The sequence below is a fragment of the Stenella coeruleoalba genome, assembly GCF_951394435.1.
Source record: "Stenella coeruleoalba genome assembly, chromosome: 3".
NCBI lineage: Eukaryota > Metazoa > Chordata > Mammalia > Artiodactyla > Delphinidae > Stenella > Stenella coeruleoalba.
Genome location: NC_137148.1, coordinates 157,467,878 through 157,494,258, shown reverse-complemented (window position 1 = coordinate 157,494,258; position 26,381 = coordinate 157,467,878). Strand labels below are relative to the sequence as shown.

At 40.1% G+C, this 26,381-nt stretch overlaps 1 protein-coding gene across 4 annotated transcripts in view; it reads left to right on the top strand.

Moving 5' to 3' along the window:
• The first annotated feature begins 11,778 nt into the window (after nt 1–11,778).
• The window catches only part of ZFP2 (ZFP2 zinc finger protein), a 36,054-nt gene continuing 21,451 nt past the window's right edge, over nt 11,779–26,381 (top strand). For all 4 annotated transcript variants that reach the window (XM_079916098.1, XM_079916095.1, XM_079916097.1 and 1 more), the window contains exon 1: nt 11,779–12,406. The gene's annotated coding sequence lies outside the window, so the exon portion shown is untranslated. The remainder of the gene's footprint in view (nt 12,407–26,381) is intronic.

Below are 26,381 nucleotides of genomic sequence, written 5' to 3'. Positions count from 1 at the left end.
TGAGACCATTTCTTTTTTCTTCTCCCTCTGGATGCCTATAATTCGGATGTTGGTGTGCTTAATGTTGTCCCTGAGGTTTCTGAGCCTCGTGCTCTGTTATTAGGTTCATTTATGTTTTGAATTATTATATTTTCTTTTTCTCTGATTAAGGGCTTTAACACAGAATATATAAAGAACATTCACAGTTAAATAAGAAGGCAAATAACCCCTAAAAAACTATTTGAACCCTTTACCAAAGAAGATACATAAATGTCAATTAAGTACATGAAAAGCTATTCAAAAATAGTTATTGGAGAAATGAAAATTATGAGACTGATACAGTGCCTACTTTGCTAAGGAAGCAAGTTTGGAGAAATGCAAATTAAAACCACAATGAGACACCACCACGCACACACCAGAATGCCTTAAATGTTAAAAACTGATAATACCAAGTGCAGGCAAGGATATAGTACAATAGAACACTCACACAGCTGAGGGGTTAAAAATGGTTCACGCACCTTGAATTATTTTATCTTCTCAGTGGATTGGCTCTTTTATCACTATAAATGTCCTCTTCATCTCTACTAACTTTATTGTTTTGAAGTTTACCTTGTCTGGTTTTAGTATAGCCACTCCAGCAATTATCTTTCTTCTTTGCATGAAATATATTTTTCATCCTTTTACTTTTAATCTTTTTGTATCTTTGAATCTAACATTTGTCTCCTATGGGTAGTATATAGATAGATCTTGTTTTTTTTTATCTAGACTGATGATCTCTGCCTTTTTATTATGTTTTGTGTAATCTACTCATATGTAAAATATTTTATTTACAAACTACATTTTACTTTTGGATTTCTATGTCTCAGGTATTTTTTGTTCCTCTATTCCTCTTACACTGCTGTCTTTTACATTAAAGTGGATATTTTCCATAATAGCATTTTAATTTCTATGATTTTTTCATTATAATTTTTAAAGTTGTTTCCTTCATGCTTCCTCTAGGGCTTACCTTACACATCTTAACTTATCAAAATAAGCTTCAAATTTATTTTAACTTAATTCCAGTGATGTATAGAAACATTACTTCTATATAATTATATTCTCTTTCCCCCCCTTTTGCAGTATTATTGTTATACATATTACATCTATAAATATAACAAACCCAACAGTACATTGTTATAATGATTATCTTATGTAATGTTTTGACTTCTAAGAAGCTGAGAAAAGAAAGGAGTACAAGTAAATGTTTGTAGCTTTTGTTATATTAACCTCATTATTTATCATTTCTGGTTCTCATCATTTGTTCCTGTGGATTACCATCTGGAATTATCTTCTTATCCCAATACAGCTTTGTTTCCACCCACCTTTTTTGTACTATAATTGACAAATATAATACCTTTCTAAATGTTAGGCTTGACAATACATTACATGATTACTGTTTTATTCAACTACTTTTTAAAATCAGTTGAGACAAATAAGAAATATGTATATATATTATCTATTAGAATTACATAATTACCTTTTCCAGTGCTTTGTTTTTTTCATTTGGATTTGAACTACAATCTGAAGAATTTCCTTTTAAGTTTCTTGTTAGGTGGGTCTGGTAGAAACAAATTTTTGTTTTTGTTTATCTGAGGATGTCTTTATTTTGTCATCATTTTTTAAAAGATAGCTTTGCTGAATATATGATTCTTGGTTGACAGGTTGGTTTTTTTTTCCTTTAGCTTTTTGAATATCCCACTGCTTTCTAGACTCCATTGTTTCTGATAAGAAGTTAGCTGTTATTCTTATTAGGTTTCCCTTATAAGTGACAAGGGGTTATTCTCTTGCCGTCTTCAAGATTATGTTTTTGTTTTGGCTTTCGGTATTTTTAGTGTGATGTATATAATTGTGGCTCTCTTTGCATTTATTTTACTTGGAGTTTGTTGAGTTTCCTGAATGTGTAGGTTATTGTGTTTTTTAAATAAATTTGTGTTATTTTCAGTTATTGTTTCCTCAAAATAATTTTCTGCTCCCTTCTCTCCTATCCTTCTGATACTCCCATTATGCATTCATTGGTGTACTTAACCATGGCCAATATTTATGTGAGTCTCCTTGCATTTTTCTTCATTCTCTCTTCTCTTTTTCAGATTACATAATTTTTATTATCTACATTCAAGTTTGCTAATTCTTTCTTCTACTAGTTCAAATCTATTGAGACACTCTAGCAAGTTTTTCATCTCAATTGTACTTTTTCAGCTATTTTGAAGTATTTTTCTGTTTCATCTGACATCTATTCACAGGCAATTTCTGGTACCTGCTTATTTTCCAGCGTATGGGCCATGCTTTTCTATTTTTTTGTGTGTCTCATATCTTTTGTTGTATTTTGGAATATCTTTTGTTGTATTTTTGGAGTATTTCTAATACCTGTAGATCATTACTTTTATGTTCATATTTATACCGTTAATGACTGGCTGGATTATTTTAGCAAACTCTACCCACCCCCAGAGACACACATACACACACACACACCCCCCACTCACGGTGTTAACCTTCTGATATTATACAATTCAATGGATGCAACACTTGTCTCTCAAACAGAATTGGGATCCAGATTTACGTGACTTTAAGTCCTGTCTTTAAGACCAGGATCTGGTTCAGAATCAGATGGAGTCTACCACTGCTGCTGGGCCTGAGGTCTGTCAACAGAAGACCAGGAAATGGGTGTCGAGATTACCATAAAGGACCCAAGGTTCACAGAACCCATAACAGTTACTCGAGTGTCTCAATATAGTTCACTTTTGAGGCAGCAGATCCAGAGCTCTGAACCTCAGAAATGTGGATGGACCAAGCCTGGAGCTGGTCCTGGGAAGTGGGAGGTGGCCATGTGCACAGGAAAGCTGGCTGGAACAAACACCATCAGGGCTGGGTTAGATGGCCCAGACCTACTCCTTGGCTCTCTGCCTCTGAACCTGCCTTTCTCAGGGGCCATGAACATTCTACACAATATCCCCAGATGATTCCCTCAGCATTGTTGCTTTGGGCCTCAGTTGTTGAGGAGCAGCTAGGAGAGAGAGGCAGGGCAAGCTCAGTGTGTGAAGTCCTTTCCAGTCTTGTGAAGACAGGGCCATAGGCAGAGGCTGGTCTCATAATTCTCTACTCTGCTCCGGGCAGTGTGATGAGCTAGGCCAGCCCATGTTGGTCACCTAAGGATCATGAAGTGGAATATAGAAGAGACATACACCTGAGGGGATATGTTCCTCCCAATCTGGCCAGGTTCTGCTGTAGGGCTTCTCCATAATGATGGGCCAGTGTTCACTTGGCCTCTTGAATATTCAAGTCTTACAAACTAATCTGGGGACATTGTTTCCCGTTCTTCTTTGTGGCTCTGGGCTTGAGACTCTGGGCAGTTGTCTTTGCTGTACATGATTTTTCTTCCTTGACTCAAGATGAAACTTCCAAAGGATTCCCCATTCTTACAGCAAGGACTGGCCAGGAAGGGACAGAGAAATGTGGATGCACCTTGGCATGACTCACTCTGTATATTCGAGTGGTTTTCAGAGGCCCTCCCCCTACACTGACAAGGCCCACACATGCCTTTGTGTCTGTCAGTGGGAGAGGATAAAACATTAACAAGAAGGTCAGAACCCAGCATCATTGGGAAAAGTAATGTCCAATCCCTGTACTCAAGGGCTTGTCAGGAAGCATCTGTGTGCCTGGGTATTGTTAAAGTTCACTAATGAATAACGAAATCTGAAAACTCACAGAACACAAGGACTTTGACTAAGTATTTCACTGCCTGAAAGGGCTCATCCTTTGTTTCAGGAATGTAATCTATCCTCAGAAGGGGCCTTGATTACCCTCTGCTTACCACTCTGTAGACAAAGACAGAGCTGTAGGTACAGGAAGCCACAGGCCCTGTCAGCCTCAGAGATGCCCCTGTGGGCCTGGGAGGGGAATTTAGAGCTGGTGCAGGTCCTGAGGCTGAGACAGAAAGTTTAGAGAGAAAGAAAAGTGACTGATAGAATGTTGTAACCAGAAAGCTTCTCTTGTCCCTGAGTTTCCTTTTCTTTCTTAATGACTTAAAATTTTTAATATTTCAGTCATCACCTAATTTTTAAAAATGAAGATATTTTAACATGAGGTAATCACTATTAATTCACAATCCTTGCTTGTGAATCTGTTAAAATATGGAAAATCACACTATTGAAAATAAAAATCTAACATTCTTAACACTAAGAAGCAAGCTAGAATTACATTATATAAAAGTAACAGGACTTCCCTGGTGGCGCAGTGTTTAAGAATCCACCTGCCAGTGCAGGGGACACGGGTTCGAGCCCTGGTCCGGGAAGATCCCACATGCCACGGAGCAACTGAGCCCATGTACCACAACTACTGAGCCTGTGCTCTAGAGCCCTCGAACCACAACTACTGAGCCCATGCTCAGAGCCCATGCTCTGCAACAAGAGAAGCCACAGCAATGAGAAGCCCACGCACCCCAACAAAGAGTAGCCCCCACTTGCCACAACTAAAGAAATCCTGCATGCAGCAACAAAGACCCAGTGCAGCCAAAAATAAATAAATAAATTTATTTTTTTAAAAAAAGTAACAAAGATTCTCAGTCCCAAGTTAATAATCAAGAATTTATTTCAAAATCCTTTCCGAGCCTCCCCTTCTGCCTGTAATGAAATAATAAGATCCAGACTTCCCTCCAACATCAAATGAGTAAAAAGCCAGATGAACTATGTAAAGGAAATATTTCAGACACTGGATGAGAAGAGCGCAGGACAGTGGTCTAGAGGCAGGTAGCAAGTGAGGGGAGGCCCAAAGCTGCCCCAGCTCAGAGCCTGCAGAGCTTCCAGGATACAGTGATGAGGAGATCCAGGCAGAGAGCGAATTAAGTTAAGGAAACAGGGATAAAATTTTGAGGAGGGAAAGGCAGCTATAAATCTAGGGCCACAGTATAAAGAGAAGGTTCCTGCGCACAGAGAGAACTCTGGAGATCTTCATGGGTGTTTGCTGAACTCTTTGCACAGGCACTAATGAGTATATGCACATGAGGAAACTATCCAGGCTGGATAAGAACCATGGATAGGGGAGCAAGCTGAACAATCCCCGGGGTCACTCAAGTGGGTCATTCCGTGTCCGCAGAAGTCAGAATGTAAAACCTCCTACCTGGTGGGTCATGCTATAGAGTCCTTAGAAATGTATTGCCCCACTAGCAAAGCCACATTAGCCTATCCTGATCCTGCCTCACAAAGCTTTTATAGTATCCTCAAAAGACCAAGCTCCTTAAAGCAACTGCATCATTTTAAAAAGTCTAAAAATATTTAAAATAATTCTGTGATGGTTAATTTTATGTGTCAACTTGTTTGGGTGAAGTGATGCCCAGATAGCTGGTCAAACATTATTTCTGGGTGTCTCTGTGAGGATGCTTCCAGAAGAGATTAGCATTTGTATGGTAGACTCAGCGAAGAAGATCCACCCTCACCAATGTGGGCGAGCATCATTCAATCTGTTGAGGGCCGAAATAGCACAAAAAAATGTGGAGGAAGTGTGAATTTTCTTTCTCCCTCCTTGACCTGGGACATTCATCTTCTCCTGCCCTTGAACATCCAAGCTCCTGCTTCCCAGGCCTTTGGACTTGGACTGCATTATACCACCAGCTTTTCTGCTTCTCCAGCTTGCAGACAGTAGATCATGAGACTTCTTGGCCTCCAGAACTGTGTGAGCCAATTCCTATAACAAATTTCCTTTTATATATAATATAATATTGGTTACAGAAACAATGGGATATATGTATATTACATATAATAGGTCCTCTGGAAAACCCTGACTAATACAAACACACACACACACACACACACACACACACACACACACACACACACATATACAGTCTACCAACCACCAACATAAAATTAATGATGTCTAGCCTCCAGGCCCAAATTACAAGGTATGCAAGAAGTCCAATTCATGACAAGGAGAGATACCAGTCAATAGAAACAAACCCATAAGTGATACTTATAAAAGAATTAGTAGACAAGGACTTGAAAATAACTATTACATAAATAACTGAGATGTGAAAGACATAAACTGAGCTGAAAAATCAAAGCACCTTCACATTCTCATTAAAATTAGAATGGTAGCATAGCACAGTGGTTAAGGTCATGCACTCCAGGGCCAAGTGGCAAGTTCTAGTCCCAGCTCTGAAAATTACAACTGTGGAGTCTTGCTCCAGTGAGGAAAACATGCTGGACCTTAGTTTTCTATTTTGGAAAATAGGGATTGTAATAATACCTTCCTTGTAAGTTTCTATGAAAACAAGTGACTTAATATTTGTTATAAACATAGAAGATATTTCAGGGCTGTATAAATACATATGAAATAACTGAAAGACACATAAGCCAGTGACCTGCCATAAGCAGAGTAAGTAGATAGCTCTATTGTACCTCCTTTATTGCTGAGATTTCAGCTGCACTTAACACAAATTCTGGAGAGCAGTCTGTATTTCTTTTCTCTGCATCTTCAAGGCCTATTCTATTGCCCAGAGAACAGGCAATGTTCTCTTAGTGGAAATTTTTGTTATTGACACTGTTTGTTGTTTAAAGGTTTTATTTTTTATAATCACAAATAATTGCAGCTGATGAGCATCAAAGCCATCACCTATAGAGACTGTGCTCCAACTCGGGCATAGGTCCCCACTGTGTAGAGAAGAGTGGCTGCTAGGAGAGCTGGTGGCAAATGCAAGAGCATATGACAGAAATCTTAAAAGTTCAAAGTCCACACTGGTGTCAGAGTCAGGGCCAGAGTGGTCTTAGGCACAGCAACCCCTGCAGCCACAGGGCACACACCCAATGTTCCTGCCGTCTTCCTGCTGGCTTTGGGGAACCCAGCAAAGGCAGCTGGTTCCAGAATTGGTATTCCGAGTCTATTCATTTAGATACACAAGCTTTATGTGTTGTTAATGTTTCAGTCAAATCTCTTTTCTTTTTTAAAAAATTAATTAATTTATTTATTTTTGACTGCATTGGGTTTTTGTTGCTGCATGTGGGCTTTCTCTAGTTGTGATGAGCGGTGGCTATTCTTTGTTGCAGCATGCGGGCTTCTCACTGCGGTGGCTTCTCTTGTTGTGGAGCATGAGCTCTAGGCATGTGGGCTTCAGTAGTTGTGGCACATGGGCTCAGTAGTTGTGGCTTGCGGGCTCTAGAGCACAGGCTCAGTAGTTGTGGCACACGGACTTAGTTGCTCCGTGGGATGTGAGGTCTTCCCAGACCAGGGCTCAAACTCGTATCCCCTGCATTGGCAGGTGGATACTTAACTGCTGTGCCACCAGGGAAGTCCCTCAAATCTCTTTTCAACTTCAACCTTTATTTCTTGTTTTAGATGTTTTGCTTATAAAATGCATATAATTAAATATTGTTTACTTTTTCCACTCTAATAAGTCATTTAACTGGAAGATTTGGTCCACTTACACACTTACATTGAACATAAGTACTGATACGTTTATATTTAAATAGGCCATATTACTTTGTGCTTTCCATTTGTTCCATCTGTTCTGTGTCCCCTCTCTTTTCTCCATCCTTGAATTCTTTTTTTTTTTTTTTTTTTTTTTTTTTGCGGTACACGGGCCCCTCACTGTTGTGGCCTCTCTCCCATTGCGGAGCACAGGCTCCAGACGCGCAGGCTCAGCGGCCATGGCTCACGGGCCCAGCCACTCCGCGGCATGTGGGATCCTCCCGGACCGGGGCACGAACCCGTGTCCCGTGCATTGGCAGGCAGACTCTCAACCACTGTGCCACCAGGGCAGCCCCATCCTTGAATTCTTTTGGATTAATAACTTTTAATCATTCTATCTTTTTTCTCTCTTCCAAGCAGAAGTTACTCACTCTGTCATTTTTATTCTAGTGATTAGCCTAGAAATGCACCACATGCATTAGTATTTATCAAAGCCCAATATCAATTGATGTTAACTGAGGATTAATTACTGTCCTCCTAGAAAATAAAAGGACTACATCTACAAAACACTTTTCTGCATGTGTTTTGGAGAGTATAGGTATCCATATCTGTTGGAAATAGGAGTGAAATTGCTGAATAGTAGGGTAGACATGTGTCAGCTTTAATATTTAATAAATACTGCCAAACAATTTTATAATGTGATTGTACCAATTTATATTTCCCTTATCATTGCAAACAAGGTGTTGCCTATCTATTATTGTAATGGATCTGGTGGGTGTGTATTGGTACCTCATTGTGATTTTATTTTATGATTTCCTAGTGTCTAATGAAGTTGAGCATCTTTCCCTATGTTTATTGGTTATTTGGATATCCTACTTTTTTTTTTCCATTTTGATATCCTTCTTGTGTATTCATGTTTCATGCCCATCTTTCTATTGGGTTCTCTGTTTTTTACTGATTTCTAGGAGTCCTTTATATTTCATGAATTCAAGTTTTTGTAGATATTTAAGTATTACAAATTTCTTCTCCACTCAACTGCCTGCCTCTCATTATCTTAGTTGTCTGCCCACTTCCTCAAGTACTAATTAGGTTACCTTTTGGAGGACTTCTGGTGAAGGGATGCTAGTTGTTGAAGGCCCTTCTTAGAGGCAGCTTCTAACTGCATTTCCAGATTTGAGTCCAGTTCTCTTTCAGATAAACAAACTGACTTTCTGAGGGCAAACAAAAATGAGCATACCCTTGGTGACAGACTCAAACTATTAAAAATCAAAGAATCTTATGGACATCTTAATGAAATTGCTGGCGCATAAGGATGTAAATGTTCAATTTGAGTAGTTACAGCTAAAGAGTTTTCCAAAGAAGTTGTACAATATACATTTTGTATCCAGCCTGCTACTGCACATCCTCATGAACACTAGATATTGTCAGTCTTTTAATGTTTCCCATTCTGCTGGGGATGTAGTAATATTGTGTTGTGATTTAAATTTGCATTTCCCTGATAATTAAAAAAGTTTATTGGCCATTTTGATATCTTTCTGTTCAAATTACTTGTTCTTTTTAAATTGGATTTTCTGCTTTTTTTCTCATTTATTTTTAGGAGCTTTTCATATATTCTGGATGTGTCCTTTGTCAGTTAAGTGTGCTACAAATATCTCTTCTCATTGTGTGTCTTGCATTTGAATTACCTTAACTATCTTTTGATAAACAGAAAATTCTAATTTGAACGCATGGTGGTGCCAACTAAAAATTGTCACTTGCCATCTGCCTCTACAAGAATTAGGTCATTAGCCACTGCAGTCACTGACCTTCAATACACTCTGAAAAGAGTTCAGGGTGGAGATCAGGAATGAGTCACTCTGTGCTCTGGGAAAAAACCGGCAGAACAAGCCTTCAGATAGTTAAGATATTTTCAGGAGAAGATCTTATGAGCCCAATTTCTTGCATCTTCTCATATCTAGAAAAACACTAAAATCAATGGACGTAGATTTTAGTAACTATTACTTGCCTCTTGGTTGTCACTAGAAATCAAGGTTTTTAAGAGTAGGGCATTCTAATTTAAATACATAATTAAAGCTACTGAAAATAATAAAACATTTCAGTATGGTAGGATGTGTGTTTTCCATGAAGATGGTATGAGAAATGGAATTACATTTTGCTGAGAAAGTTTTGTACCTGGTCAGGAATAACTAAATTTAGATTGAAGTTAACTAAGTAAGTGGATTTTTTTTTAAGTAAGCTAATACAAGACTGGAATTTGATTTCTCTCTGTTAGACGTGCTCTTTTTGATAACAGATTATATAAGTTTCTATGCCCTTAGGTGATGCGTATTTGTTTTCTTTTAATCGTTTTGTGACTTTAGTTAAATGAATAAGTATTGTTTCACAGTGACCTGTTGTGTTTTAAAACTGTTTTGATATTTTTAACAAACTTCCCAAATATCAAATCTAAGCTTTTTAGCCTCCAGCTGACTATGGGATACTTCGAAAGAACATCTCTGAGACATCTCAGAGAGAAATGTCAAACTAGGTTTATTTGGTATGTTAAACTACTTCAAAAACATTGTCAAGTGATTGGAGATGAACCTTAGGTTATAGTGTATAGATAAATGTCATTTATATAGATATTCCAAAATTTATATGGAATCCCTAACATCTGATATGTCCTGATATGTTATCAATCATAATACTAGTTATTCTAAAGTGGTATACCCAAGTTTCCTGCTAATTGCATTGTACTCAAATCTTTAACTATGCTATTTTAAGTTTTGTCCTGATGTTTTTACAAAATGAAGATTTTCAAGAAGGCTGATAAAAAATGAACTTTTAAACAAATATAAGTTTCTGTTAGCCTTTAGATAATATCACTGGACTGGGTAACAAATGACAAGACTAATGGGAAACCTGATTATTTCATCCAGAGCAACGGGAATTAATTACATGGCACTGAATGAACTGGTAAATATGATTTATAACTTTATGACTTTGGGAAATATACTGGCTTTAATCTTTGTTTTTCGGAAAAACCTTTTCTCTTATGCTATGACCTACAACAAGTTGATAAAGTATGCCTTTGTAAACAAAGATGAAACCTTTTTTTTCTCTCTACTTGATCCTGCCAGAATTTGTTGTCTCTAGCTGGCTCTCCTGTGGACTTAATATTATGCTAATTATTGTTTTAATTTGTTCTTTGTTTCCAAATTGTTTGTGCTTTGTGTCTCCCTGCTGCACTATGTCTTTGTCAATATTACTAGCTACATTACTTATATCCTGTCTATTTTATAAGTTTGTTGCCTCTTGTAGTACCTAGTGTGTAACCAGGCCTCCAACAAAACTTCTTCTATGGCTAAACATCTTAAGGAAATAGATCACATTATAACATAAAATAATTGTAATAATGTGATTCTAGGTATGGGAAGAAGCAACAAGGGAAAATGTCTTCTGGATCATAATTAGACAGAGGATCCAGAGAATCTTTAATTATCAATAGGGCCTAATCCGAAAATTAGCACCTGGAGTAGCATATCAAGAATTTTCACCTGACCTCGGATAAGCCTCCCAGCACTGTGGGACAAAATTTGGTCATAAAATGTCTCCCAAATATTGGTCAAATTCCTGACCAAGAGGAGAAGATCAATCATCAGGGATTGCAGCCCTCCAACGTGAGCCAGTGAAGCCTGAGAAAACTCAGGAAGGAGAAGAATACCTGCCATCTGGCAGCCATCAGACTGCAACCACTCCCTATGGTGAGTCCTGAGGAAACTCAGGATATGAAAATACAGGATACAGGCCTCAGATAGCTGTGGTATATATCAAAGGAATGATTTCATTGAGCCCAGACTCTTGCATCTTCCCATACATAGAAAAATGCTAAATTCCTTAACTTGAGATGTGGCCTCCTAAGCTAGAAGCCCTCAAAATTCCTGTTAACTCTCAACTTTTAGGCTGTAAATATTTTTAAGTCTACAGGTGTAAAGTAGACTCTTCCAAAGCGGAACAAAAGACAAATCTCAACATTTGGAACTCTGACACCGATGGCAGACACTCCCAGAAAGATCCATCTTACTGAGCAGTTAAAGCGTTGTCACCCCTTTTTCCACAAGATTGTGGATTGGACATTGACAGTGGGGAATTGTAACAGGGAAGAGCTAAATTGGACTCTCTGTGATCTGTTTCTTTCACTTTACCCTTTGCTTTTCGTTGCTTTTGTTATTATAATCATACATAATGGCCGGCCTCAGGGAACCCTGCCCCTCTGCCTGAATGTTAAACTAAAGTGACTCGGTTCAGCTCACCGGAAGACAATCTGACCCCGCCCACCTGTGGATGGCTGCAAGAAAGAAGAAATTTACACATCCCCTCACCGAGGCTGGCCACTCCAGGAGATATTTGCAAAATTTATGGCCTTTTAACTTTACTTCCTCATCTCCTCCCCTTCTCTGTGCTATAAAAGAAACTGGCATCCAAACCCTGAGAAGACGGTTTTTCAGAGACAGTAATCTGCTATCTTCTCGGTCTGCCGGCATTCCGCATAAAGTCGTATTCCTTGCTTCATCACCTCCTCTCCGATTCATTGGCCTGTCGTGCAGCGAGCAGAGCGAGCTCGGACAGGGTAACATGGGGATCTGCTCACGGGCAGGTTGCCCCACAGGGCCGCTGGGCTTGATCGGAAGCTCGGGGATCTCTGTCTACGCCAGCCTCCTTCAGGAGAGCAGAGGGTCGGAGAATATCTCTGAGTCCAGATTGCCAGGGACTCCCTGCCACAGGGCTGTGCCCGGGTCACACCCCGCCCGCCGACTTGGCTGTGGAACTCCGAGGCTGCGGCGTAGAATGGGGGAGAGGCTAACCTAGCAGCTGCCGAGGCTCCTTTTGCCTTGAGGACACCTTCTCTTCTCATGCCCGCGTCGGCCTGGACTTCCACTCCAAGAACACACTAAATATTGGAAGATCAGAAAGAGGGCGTTTGGAAGTCGAGACGCACCTGTCAGCACCTACGGTGAGTCTCCCGGAGTGCACTCCATGACCTTTGACTGTCCCCGTACGGGAACTTCGGTTCCAATTTGGGAATTTCCCTGCAAGGGGAAATCCTTATGTGGAATTCTCCCTGCAAAGGGAAAATTCTGATGTGGAATTCTCCCTGCAAAGGGAAAATTCTGATGTGGAATTCTCCCTGCAAAGGGAAAATTCTGATGTGGAATTCTCCCTGCAAAGGGAAAATTCTGATGTGGAATTCTCCTTGCAAAGGGAGATTCTGATGTAAGGCGCCGCTTTGGGGCAACGGTCCAGGTGGAGTGGGACTCGGAAGTCACGTTTGGGTGCGTCTCCGCCATATGTTTCTCCTTTTTCTTTTTGAGCATCCCTTTGCTGTTTCCTTTTACGGTTTATGTTTTATGTGCGACTTCCAGCTGACGAGGTGAAGGTTTATGTTTTGATTTGAGCGCGCTAACATCTAACGTCTGTTACCAACTGCTCGAGCCAAAACAGGAAGCGCTTCCCCTAAGGTTCCACCCCAACATGGGAACGCTTGGGGAAAATTTTAAATGACTGGTCGACCTATAGCTATGATCCAATGACAAAGAAAAATGACCTGAAAATGGGTCTCCTACAATTAAATCTCTATTGCCACAGGATGGGAAAATGGACTGAGGTTCCCTTATGTTCAGGAATTTATGTCCCTTTTATTATAATTCTGCCCTGGGTGGCTGCATGATCAAAAGCCTGAGGGAAAAAACCCCAACTCTCCTGACATTTTAAATGATCCCCTTCTAACTTCTCCCAACTCTCAGGACGGGGGAACCAAGCTTCCCCCACTCCTACAAGTTCCCTTACTCCTTCAGATTCTTCTGATCAAACTAAGACCCCACCTCCCCAGAGGGACAATCCCTGCTGGGACAACATTTTGTCAACCAGTCTGCCCCTGTTATCAGAGCCAATTTGAGCACTATCTGGTTTAACTTTTAGCTATGAAACCATGACCACAGAAAGAGAAAGATGATTTTCGACAGTATGGCCACAATATTGTTTAGACGCCAGAGAAAATTGGTTAAAATAAATTTTTTCTTAAAATAAAATTGCAAAAACCAGTCCTTTTGGCGTGTGCAATTAGAAAAAGCTACCTTGTTAAACTACTTCTCTTCAAAACTCTGACCCTGAGAGAACAAAAATATACCTAGGACAAAGCTTGAAGTTAACTCTTATCATGTCCTTGAGCTACAAACACAGCCCACTTACCTGAGACTTCAGCCTTGGGTTAATTAGTAGAACTTCAAGCCAAGAAGAAAAAAAAAAAAGAGGCAAAGAGACATTTTAAATCTCAAGTGAAAACTATGAGAGCTCTCTCTGTCTGGATATATGTGTATGTCTCAGTATGTGTTTTTGTCTTTGGATAATATTGCTGAGGTTAATTTGTAAATGAGCTCTATTTAATTGGCTTAAAAGAAAAGTAAACAATTCTAAATACAAGAAAAATTAGGCTAAATAAATTTCAGGTTCATGTGACCTGGGAAATATTCAATATTAAATTAATACCTGGTATTAATGTTTAAGTTTGTTGATCTAATCAATATAGACATGTCTTTAGAGCCAGCAACATTAAGTATAATACTTTTATTGTGCCTAGGTTTAATATAAACTAAATAAGATCTTATTATATCTGTTACAAATTTGTCAGCAATGAAAATAACTCGATGTGAAGAAACTTCCAAGACAAAAAAATGCAAATAAGATAAGAGCCTTGGGTGAACTTTTTAGGAATAATTATGCTTTAGTAACGTCTACTTAAGAATAATCTCTCTAGATATTCGACAACTTAAAACATTTAGAGTTGTGCTAAATTAAGTTAAAGGATGGAAGTTTATTAAATAACTAGTCCATTTCCAAATAAAATAAGATACTGAAACTGTAATTACTGAACATTGGCTTCCTTTTACAGAGAAACAAAAGGTTTAGAACTATTAAAAAATGTGTTTGGTGCCACACTGAGATGTTTTCTATAAGAAAGCACATTCTTCAAAAATTATTATTTGGATGTATATTTACCAACCTACAGAGTGGTGATATAAAGGATAGTTCATGGTTGCTTAAGGAAAGTAGGATGTATGTTTTTAGTAAAAAAGGTATGAGGGGGCTTCCCTGGTGGCACAGTGGTTAAGAATCCGCTACCAATGAAGGTGACACGGGTTCGAGCCCTGGTCCGGGAAGATCCCACATGCCGCGGAGCAACTAAGCCCGTGCGCCACAAGTACTGAGCCTGCGCTCTGGAGCCCACGATCCACAACTACTGAAGCCCGTGAGCTACAACTACTGAAGCCAGCGAGCTACAACTACTGAAGCCCGCGCACCTAGAGCCCGTGCTCTGCAACAAGAGAAGCCACCGCGATGAGAAGTCTGCTTACTGCAACCCTCCAGTTCGCCACAACTAGAGAAAGCCCGAGTGCAGCAGCGAAGACCCAATGTAGCCAAAAATAAATTTATTTTTAAAAAAGGTATGAGGAATGGAATTGCATTTTATTAAGGAAAAAGGAAGTAGGACTAACTTACAGGTGGCTGTTTCTGAATGGGAAAATAAAGTGATGGATACAGAAAGTGATAAAAAAAGTTTGTGGAAAGTGGACCCCAAGAAAAGAGTTTTGTGCATGGTACAAGTTTTCTTAAGATGTTGAACTGCCTTGGATGACAGATTTTAATTCTTTACCTTTTAAGTGATCAGGTCTATATTTGCCTTTAAAATCTTTTACTGTTACTTTGGCTAAGTGAATAACTGTTGTTTCACAGTGACATATGATCTTATCTGACTGAGTGTTCTAAACCCTTTTGTTTTTTTGATAAAACTTCCCAAACCAAACAGTAGTGGAGTTTCTTTGACCTCTAGCTAACTTTGGGATGCTTCAAAGGGCCCCTGAAACATCCCAAAGAGAGATATTACACTAATTAGGTTCATTTGGTAATTTAAAAGTACATGGGAAGTATTGTCAAATGTGTAATAAATCTTCTTAGGTTATATTGTATGGTAATTGTTACTAATACAGATATTCTAGAAATTATATATGGAATTTCAAAAAATTCTGATATGTCATGGTAAAATGTTATCAGTTATAATTCTAGTTATTATCGTGTCATATGTCACAACAGTAACCAAGTTACCTTGTTAATTACATTGTAATCAGATTTTAAATGTGCCTTAAGTCTTTTGTCATTATAGACACTTACATGGTTTTACTCTGATGCCTTTGCAAAAATGCTTCCTCTTCAAGAAGATCTATAAAAAGGACTTTTGCATAAACACAAGTTTCTGACTTTCAGACCATAATGATAAACTGGATATAAAGAAGCTCTTCTCCTCAAGCTACTTATGATTTACAATAATTTGGTAATTTACATCTGTGTGTAAAATTAAAGCATTTATCTTTTCTCTCTATCTGCTCCCTCCAGAGATTGGAAACTCTTAGGTCCCCAGCAGCTTTATCAGATAAATTAGGAAAGCTATCTCACAGGTACAGAAACCTCAGGGTATTTCGGAGAACTTGAAAAGGGAGGAATTCACCTAGATATGGTAAGCAAAATCTGTGACAAGCCCTTCGTGTGACTTTCCTGAGAGGTCTTTTAAAAGTTCACTCTGAGACCCCTTATAAAAATTTCAGCAAGCAAAAAAGCCTATATGATCAATTACAGTTATATAAATCATCAGGCCAAGTTTGTTGAGACCAGACTGAAATTTGATTCTCTCTCTGTTAAGAGAACAAAGTTTTCTTGGAGTGCTGCTTTTAATAACAGACTATGTAAATTTCTTTGCCTTCAAGTGATTTGTATGTGCTTTTAAAATCTCTCGGTATTTTGGTTAAGTAAATAAGTATTATTTCACAATGATCTATGAAGATTTTGACACACATAGATAAAGTTCATTAGGCTTCTACACAAATTAACCCCTCATTGTCAGACTTTTGCTATCCTGATGTCTTTGTAGCATGGCAACGGTCTATTCCTAAGTCAGAAAGTTTAAAATGGGTAAACAATAGCTGTAAATTAAACAGTCAGGGCTATGGAAAATCCAAGATGGCCACTTGGCTTTTTCTGTCTCCCTGGTAAATCTCATTTTATTTGATAGGATAAAGCCTTCCCTGGCTACAAGATTAATGCCCTCACAATGGAAAAAAAATTATGTTTCACTAAATATTAAATTCTAGTTTTGTTAATTAAGGTCTGTGTTTACCAAGACTCACTTCCCAGATAGTTCCTTGCTGTTATGTTATATTGCTAAAAGTTTAATTAGATTATTAAAGGAAACTCTTAAGTTTGTTTGTAAAGCTTATCTCAGTAGTCTATCTTTAGATGAAGATCGGATGCCCTATGACTTACAACCAGGGGATTATACATACTGGAAAAGACACAATTTAAAGGACTATCTCCAACCTGGATGAAAGGACCCTTATCAGAGAGAATGGCTGACCTCAAAATCACCTTAAAACAACGCTCAAGGGCTTCCCTGGTGGCGCAGTGGTTGAGAGTCCGCCTGCCGATGCAGAGGACACGGGTTCGTGCCCCGGTCTGGGAAGATCCCACATGCCGTGGAACGGCTGGGCCCGTGAGCCATGGCTGCTGAGCCTGCGCGTCCGGAGCCTGTGCTCCACAACGGGAGAGGCCACAACAGTGAGAGGCCCGCGTACCGCAAAAAAAAAAAAAAAAAAAAAAAGTACATGACCATGCCAAATGACTCCATTCCTTTGGACAGGGTAACACAAGTGCTGACTTTATCTGGACTAGGATCAAAATTACTACCAAACGAAACGTGGCTCGTAGGCTTGCTTGGGCCCCTGGTTACAATAATTCTTTTACTAATCTTTGGCCTCTTTTTTTTTTGAACTACTTGTTAAATTCTGTGTCCTCCAGAGTACAACAGGTTCACATCAAGATAATGATGATGCAAAGATTCCAGCTATTTCTAAGAACAGATCCTGCCAAAATAACAGCGGAAGTCACCGTGGGGCCCCTTTATAAAACAGGGCAAGAGCTCCATGACCCCAACTAGGTGGGGTCTACGAGCCCCTTGCCAGCCTGATGAAGCTACAGAAGACAGACCGTAGTCCCTCATCCTCCCAATAAAGATTTCTTGGGGTTCATGTCTCAGGGGGGATTTGAAATGGAAGATAGATTGGCCTCCGGGCTGGACAGCTGGTGTTTGTCAAATGGAGCAAAACTGAAGTTTTGTCCTCAGTCAGACAAGAAGGGCGCCCGTTTCCCTTCCTCCGTTAATATGGAGGGAATGAACTAGCAGTGGGGAATTTGTTGCAGCAAAAATAGAAATGAGACTTTTCTGATAAACAAGGAAAACAAGCAACAGTGAACACGCTGGGAAAACAGCATAAACAGGCCTGAAAGAGTTAAGCAATCTTGGTTATTCTTTAGCTGTTACTACTAATGAACACTTGTAACTAGACTTGTACTTCACAAAGCTAAAGAAAGCTGATTACTCTGATTCCATATGAATTGTTCCCTGCCTCTAGCATTTACCCTCGCTGCATTCTCTTAGCAAATCACCCCTTGTAACTGTTTACTCAGGCCATAACCCAGAGATGAACGGACCCAATTACCAGGTTGCCTGATGCCAGCAGTGACTGTTTTAAAATACTGCAAGAAGAAGAAGAATGCAAGACCCTCACCACTTTGATCCTTATCACTTATCCTGGACTGTGAGTTCCACCTATAAGACACCCTGTGATTCCCCAGGACAGGAGGGCACAGTTGTTGCGGCGCTAGCCTGCTGTGTCTTCCCTTCTGCCTGTCAGAAAAATAAAGCCATCTCTCTCTTCCTCCAAAATCTCTGCCTCCGTGTTTCTGTTCGGCATCGGTGCACAGGGAAGCCGATATTTCGGCAACATCAACACCTCGTCTCCGATTCATTGGCCTGTCTGCGGCGAGCAGAGCAAGCTTGGACTCGGTAACAAGTGCAGTTGCAAGATATGTCTATTACAGAAAGTTTTATTGAACAGCACTGATTTAGAATCTACATTTCTTTACCATTCACCTTTAGATCTATAATCCACATACTATTGAAACAGTCCTCCTAAAATCGAGTTCCGCTGACAACTTTATGATTAACTTCTCTATCCAAAATGTTATTCTTTTTCTTTTTCAACACCTGTTCCCCTCAAGATTGAAGAGTATCAAAGAAAAGGTGGGGGGCGGGGGTTGAAACTGAGCAGGCCCTTGTGGGGCCCTCTTGGGCCCAAAAGACTTTTTGTGTCCCCCGTTTCTGGTTTATAGGAAAAAGGTTTTCAGCCTCCTAGACCTTACCTGAGTTCCAAAGAGCATTATCAAATAGTTACTAATTAGGGCAGTGAAAGAATACAGAAAGAAACCGGGGTACAGCATGGGGCAGGGTCCTGGTTCCTCCTCAAGGAATATACATAACAATATGTCTCTGCGTTCTTCTACAGGAACTAGCCTCCCCACCACCAGGTGGAGGATGGTAACTTCAGGCTGAGCACAAGCACCTGGGCCCAGACTGGTAGGAACCAGGAGGCTGATGATTGAGATTCTTGGAACCCCACCCCGTTACCTCACCACCAACCAAATCAGGAAGGTTACACACCCTGCAGCCCTTCGCTCAACTTTTTCCTGTAAAAACTCTTCCTTGAAAACTATTGGGGAGTTTGGTCTTTTTGAGCACAAGTCACTTGTTCTCCTTGCTTGGCCCTTACAGTAAACCTTTCTCTGCTCCAAACTCCGATGTTTTGGTTTGGGCTCATTGTGTTTTGAGCACACTAACTAGGGTTCAACAACACTATTAAGTTTGTGAATAAGATAAGGAAAGGATCAAGTTTTATTTTTTATATATATATATATACACGAAAAGGCAAGTGAAAGAATATTCATAGCGGCATTCTTCTTAATATCCAACAACTGGAAACAACCCAAATGTCTGAAGGGATAAATAAATTGTGATGTATTCACATAACAGAGTAATGGGCTGCAATATCCAACAATATGAGTTTATCTCCAAATATAATGTTGAATGAAAGAAGCCAGACACAAGAGAATATATACTGTATACTGTAGTTATTTAAAGTTTTTAAAATGCAAAAATAATCTACAGTGTTAGAAGTCAAGATAGTGGTCATGTTAGCTAGGTAGCAGTAGGGAAAGGATAGAGTTAAACCAAAGTGTGATTTGTTTTGCAGAAACTATCAGTTAAATGGCAGAAACACACCATGTTCCAAAAAGGTTACAGTGCATTCCAGTCAAGATACCACAGTGCTAACAAAGAACCAAGAACCTGCTTGCTTGCAGTTTTTGGCAACCTAGCGTAACCTTTGCCTCATTATAATGATCATGCCTACCCTTTCATGAATATGTGTGATGCCCCCAGGCTTAAAACTTCCCCTGTCCAGCTGTTTATGGAGAGTTATGTCCCTGTCTCCTTACTTGTCAAAAGTAATAAATGCCTCTGTTTTAATGGAAAGTACTTGGTGTGTTCATTGGCTATGCACACCAAGGAGGGACCAATAGTGTCTAGTAACAGTTACCTTTGGGTAGAAGGGATGAGGTAGTTGTTGGGAGGGCATGAGGGGAGTATCTGGAGTACTGGAAACATTCTATTTCCCTGGATGGCAGTTATATAGCTGGGTGGTGGTTGTGTTATGGAATCAAACTTTGGTCTGCTAGCCTGCAGGCAGTAAACCAATCTACTATACTGGGTTGTGGTGAAGGAAAGTGCGGCGTCTACTGTAAGGCACCAGACAAAGAGTCTGGGACAGCTAGTGCTCAAAAAGCCCAAACTCCCGGATGGGTTTCAGCAAAACATTTTTAAAGGCAAGGTGAGGGAGGAGGAGTCCCAGGTCTGTGATCAGTTCATGCACAATTTTCTGATTGGTTGATGGTGAGGTAACAGGATGGTATCACTGGGGTTAACGTTGCCGCCAGTAGGCCTGGTGGCAACATGCTCATGGTCATCAGGTAGTTAATTTCTTCCATTTGGAGGGGTTTTAGCATTTGCAAAACAACTCAGGAAATGTGCATCAGATAGTATTATATAGGTACTTCAGAGAGGAGCTACAGCAGAGGATATAGGGGAGGGGTCTGTCCCAGGAAGGTCCCATAGGGTCCTGCTTGGTTACAGTTATATAGCAGTGTTAACTTGTGATGACCCATTAAGCAGTATGCTATTAAAGAATAGGGCTTCTTTCTTTAAGGTAAAATTATGACTGTCATATAGGTATAAAATGAACAGATTTTAAGTTAACTAGTGAGGGAACAAACAAAAAGTTACAAATGGTGCAAAAGACGTGAAATGAATTTATAAACAGATACAGAACTGTTTTTTTTCTGTGTGTGAGGCGGGGGGCTGGAGGGAAATCAGTTGTCGCTCCACCAGACAATTTATTTGCCAGTGTACAGAAAAGAATAATTTGTATTGTTTTCAGCTGTCTACTGATATTTAAACTTACAAACTTTTAAAATAGCTCAAAGATAATGAAATGTTCATACCTTATAGAATCAGATAACCTGGAAGGGCATGCTCTAGACACATAATTTTCTCCTGCAGACACCAAATAATCCTTTTGGTCCATTTCACAGTCTTTCACATAACTTAAGAGTTGTCAGTCTGTATATTATACTTCCATTTTAAAAAAGTTTATTAAAAAATAAAATTAAATAAAGGAAAATAGAGAGTTCTGTAAAACATGCATCAGCTTTCTCAGGTGTTCCCCAAGGCTACTTTAAATTCCTGAGACTTCCGCACTGACCAGCTTTCTTTAAATCTTCAACCTCTTGCCACATGGCTGGCCTCTGTCTTACTTCCCTCTTCCCAATTCCCCCTCCAGAGACTAACTATCCAGATGTCTACTTGGTGGGGCAGGGGAAATTGACTGTAATGTTGATTGGGAAAGGAGATCTAAAGATTTGCCTCAAAGAGTTTTCTCCTTGCCCTCTTTATCTTTTTTTTGTTTTAGCCTCCACCTTCAGTCCCACTTCCAGAAGTATCTGGTATTACCACTCCTGTTTGAGGTTTCTGAGATATAAAGTCAAACTGGCTTTCAGCTTTTTTTATAGCTGTCTGGGGATTTGGCATTTTTCAGGTTTGCCAAGAAAATAACATCCGTCTACTTTTCAGGTCCAAAATGTTACTGGTGTGTCCTTGCCTGATTTTTCCTGAACTTGTGAGTTAACTTTTCAAATAATACCTTAATTTTGGCTTTAGTAGGTTTTGGAAGGGAACAAAATTTGATGTATTGTTAGAGAAAAAAGTATTATCCTACCTGTTAAAAAAAATTGTTCATGATATTTGTTAAAGAACAGTAAGGCAGAGTTTATTCAAGGGGGGCCATTGTGATTGGGTATAGGGACCACTGCAATGGAATCTTGCAGTTGGGAAGAGGGACTGGGATCAATTCCAAATACAGCATAAGCAAGTAGGAATTTATAGCCAATGAGCCAGGTGGGGGTGGTCAGAGAATAGATAATTACTAAGAGGAAACATCAGGGGTGAGGGGGGGACCAAACTAACAGAATACTTGCTGAAAACAGACATCACCTGAGGCATGGTGGAGGAGGAATTACCAGATATCAAGAGTGATAAGATATGGAGGATGGGGTATTCTGGCTAAACTGATTTAGTAGTATTCTTGCTAAAATTTGACAATGCAGAAACAAAAATGAGAACCCAACTCTTGAGGCCTAATTGAAAAAGAGCTCAGAGGAGCCTGATTAGAGTGTGACCAGCCTAATCTCTAAATATTCCATTTACCTAAATTTTAAAAACTTTTCTGGTACTTTTAAAAATGTCTAATTGTATTGTTGTCAAAGAATGTGGTACTTACGATACCAGTTCTTTGAAATGTGTTGAGACTACTTTTATAACCTAGCATAAGGTCATTTTTTATAACCATATGATTAAAACTTATTTTCATTAATTTGGGGATGCAATATTCTATGTGTTTGTCCATTAAGTAAAACTTGTTAATTTTGCTCTTCAGATATTCTATATCTTTAGTGATTTTTTTGGTGAGATTTTCTGTCAATTTCTGAGAAAAATAGTTTAAAAATAACTCAGTAGATTTGTCAGTTCTCTTCTGTCAATTTTTGCTTTATATATTTTGAAACTCCATTATTAAATACATAAAAGTTTATGAATATTTTCTTTTCTTGGTGAATTAACTTTTATTGTTATGTAATTACCTTTTCCACCTCTAGCAATATTTTTTGCTTTAATGTGTGTGTGTGTGTTAGTAGCTACATTAACTTTCTGGGGTTAATATTTGCCAGGTATATCTTTTGCCAGTTTTCCACTTTCAAGGTTTGTGTATCCTTATGTTTTAGCATATAGCTTAGATTTATAAAAATGTAGTCTGCCAGTATTTTTCTTTCAATTGGAAAGTTCGGTTCATGTGCATGTGTAGTGATTACGAATAGACTTGGCATTATTGCTATCATCTTCTTGCATATTTTTTATTTACCTGAGTTTTTATGTTTGTGGGTTGTTGCGTTGTGGGGGGGGGGTGTTGGTTTCTTTTGGTCCTTCTCCCTCTCCCTATTCTACATTCTCTGCCTACTTGTTGGGAAATTGCACACTCTTATGTTGTGAATTTTATCAAGGGCCATTTCTCCACCAAACCATGATGAATATGTTCATGCAGTTTCTGATGTACGAATGACCTTGTAGTCCTGGAACAACTGTCTGATTCAAGGTATTTGAATCGAAAAATACAGTGGTAGATTTTTACTTTGTTGCTATCTGGGTTACCTTCACTTGATTAAATGAACTGTGAAGATTTTCATGTTTTTCAATATTTTGAAATAGTTCAAACATCTCTCAAAAAGAAACAGAGTTGGACACTAGTTTAACAGAGTAAAGACATATTTTATTCAGTACTATTACAATAGGGGCTTCAGTAAAACTGAACTCAACTCCCAGTAGAGCAAAGACAGCTGGGGATTTACAGCTCCAACAAGCAGGGTAAAGGGGGTCAGTGGATGGAAAATTACTAAAAAGGAGACAGCAAATTTGGGGGGATCCTTGCCAAAGGCTGGCCAAGGACTTACACATCAAGAGTAGGGGATGAGGAATTTGATCAGATATTAATAATGCGGGATTCTACCTAAACTGACTTAGCAGTATTCTTGCTAAAACTGGGCTCCACAAGCCAAGGACAGGGCTCAAGGAGGAGACCTAGTAGAAAAGAAGTCTCATAGGAACCTTCCTAAAATTTAGTCAAAGGTGGAGTCTTTGTCACATCAATAGAAAGAGGCAGATGAAGCTACCGGTTATTTTTAGAAAAACAAATATTACAATCTAAGCTACCATATAGATCTGCCCCAAATGTCATGTACTTCTCCAAATTCCAGCGGCAGACCCAGCTGTAACTGACAGCTCTGGACACACATTTAATTAGAGATTTTGTCTGCATTCCTTTTTTTAAAAAAATTAATTTATTTTTGGCTTCATTGGGCCTTCTTTGCTGCGCGCAGGCTTTCTCTAGTTTGCGGTGATCAGGGGGCTACTCTTTGTTGTGGTGCTCAGGCTTCTCATTGCAGTGGCTTCTCTTGCTGCAGAGCACAGGCTCTAGACGCATGGGCTTCAGTAGTTGCAGCACACAGGCTCAGTAGTTATGGCTCACGGGCTTAGTTGCTCTGCCGCATGTGGGATCTTCCCGGACCAGGGCTCGAACCTGTGTGCCCTGCATTGGCAGGTGGATTCTTAACCACTGCTCCACCAGCGAAGCCCTTGTCTGCATTCTATACAGTGATAATTCTGAAGCAAATACGACAGCACCTGACACTGAGCTAGGAAAGGAGGTACAGTAGCCACCATTCATGGAGTGCTCACTCTGCATCTGGTATGTTAACTACCACATCTACTCAGTCTTCTGACAACTTTGCAAGGGACTCCTCTAGGCTCCCTTTATTTCAGAGGAGGAAAGTGAGGCTTAGCCAAGGCTGTCTGCCCCTTCTTCCCTACCCATGGGTTACGAACCCACAGGTTCTAATGAGAGGCTTCTTTAGGGTTGCCGGGGTAAGGTTACCGCGCAGTCAACTCCTGACTTGGCAAGCCACAACCCCACCAAGATGAGGTAGCCATTCGGGAAGCCACCACCTTCCGTCCCGCTGGAACCGCCCCTCCCCCCACCACCCGAGGCCCGCGCCTGCGCACTCCTGACACCCCGCGCCGCGCCTCCGCAGCTTTGTGGGAAATGTAGTCCAGCTCCCCGGGGTGGAGATGCTGGGAGGGGCGGCATTGGTCCGCTGGTTGCTCTGGCTCCTGCTGGGAGAGGGTGAGTGCGGGGCCACGGCGGGAGGCGCCGGGTCTGGAGGGCGCCGGAGGGCCTGGCAGGAGGAGTCCAGTACAGCCGGGCAGGCCCCTTAGGGGCGGGGCGGGGCGGGCTGCAGATGGGCCGCGACCTCTCGGACCCTGCGTAGCGCCGGGCTTCTAGTTCCAGATGTTCCTCCTCTCGCCCCGGGGGCCCAGCCGGGTTGGGAACACCGAGAGCTGAGGCACCGGACGCGGTCCTTCCACCACCTGTCCCCCGAGTGGCGAGGGCAGGGGACCCGACGCGGCGGCCCCGGGTCCCAGGGGCAAGTGAGGGACCGAAGGCTCTGGAAGTCTCTCGGACCTTGGGTTCCTCCCCGTCGCGGGCTGTCCCCCGGACCAACCTCGAAAGTCTCGGGGGATGCTGGACCAGGGTGCGGGTGTCCGGGCTCCAGCACCTGCCCTTTGTGTAAACCGCATCTCGGGGACCGCCCTCAGTGATTTCCGATTCCTAAGGGTGATGGCGTGGGCTCCCCTTAACTCATCTCTCTGTAAGAATGGGGAGGCCAACCCTGTGCAGATTTCTGCTTCAGGGAATCCTTTTCTTTCTTTTCTTCCTTTATTTATTTAAAGCAGTTTTTCTCTTACCAAAAAAAAAAAAAGTTCATTGTAGGACAACTAGAAGATTCAGAGGAGCAAAAAGGAAAAAATCATTTGAAAACTGTCAGAATCTGCATGTCGGCATGTATATACGTATAAACACAGAAACGCTTTGTTTTTAAGCAAATATATGGATATTAGTATTCTTTTCTCCATTTACTTCAAAAATGAGTGCACAAGTCTTAAGCTCCGTGATTTTTTAATAAATATTTTTATCTGTGTAGTACCACTTAAGATGCAGAATAAACTTTTGTAAGTTTTGAAACTATCTACTTATACCAATTTTTAAGAACAGCTAAGTCTGCTTGTTAATGAACATGAGGAAAAGTATGTCTGTGCCATATTTAATCCTCTCTTTAGGCCTTTGTTTTCTTTCTCAGGGCTGTTGTGGGGTTTTTTGTTTGTTTAGTATTATAAACAATATAGGCCATCTGGCTACATATATCTTTGCATTCTTGTCTCATTCTATAAATCTCTTCAAGTGAAATTTCTAGATCATACTGTAAGGCTTTTGATACCTCCTGTCCTATTCTCTAGAAAAGTAGTAGTTTATAAACATTGCAAGGTAAGGGTGCCTGATTGACCCACAGCAAGTCTGAGTGTTACTATTCTCTAACTTTCTGAGAGGTGCAAACAATAGGGTTGTTTAGATTTGCTTATTGAAAACTAGTGAATATTTTTATGCAGTTTGCATTGTGTTTTTAAATTGTGTCTGATACACAAGTATATTTCCAATTTCTATGCAGAAATGTTACATTTTCATATGTTCAGATGTGCAAACCTTCCCTTCATGTTTGGGTCTTTGACATCATTGTTAGAGGGTCTTCTATTCCATATGTCACAAAATGTTCATCTTCATTTTCTTGTAGTACTTTAGTTTCACTTTATACGTAAATTTTTATTCTTTTCCAAATGGTAAGTCCTTGTTCCAAGTTACTGAATCATTCATCCTTTCTTCATTGATGTGAAATGTCACTTTTTTCATATCCTGAATTCTTATATATAAATTTTTTTTCTGAACTGATTGTGTTGGTAGGATTTTAATTTGTTCTATTCATCCTTTTCCCTG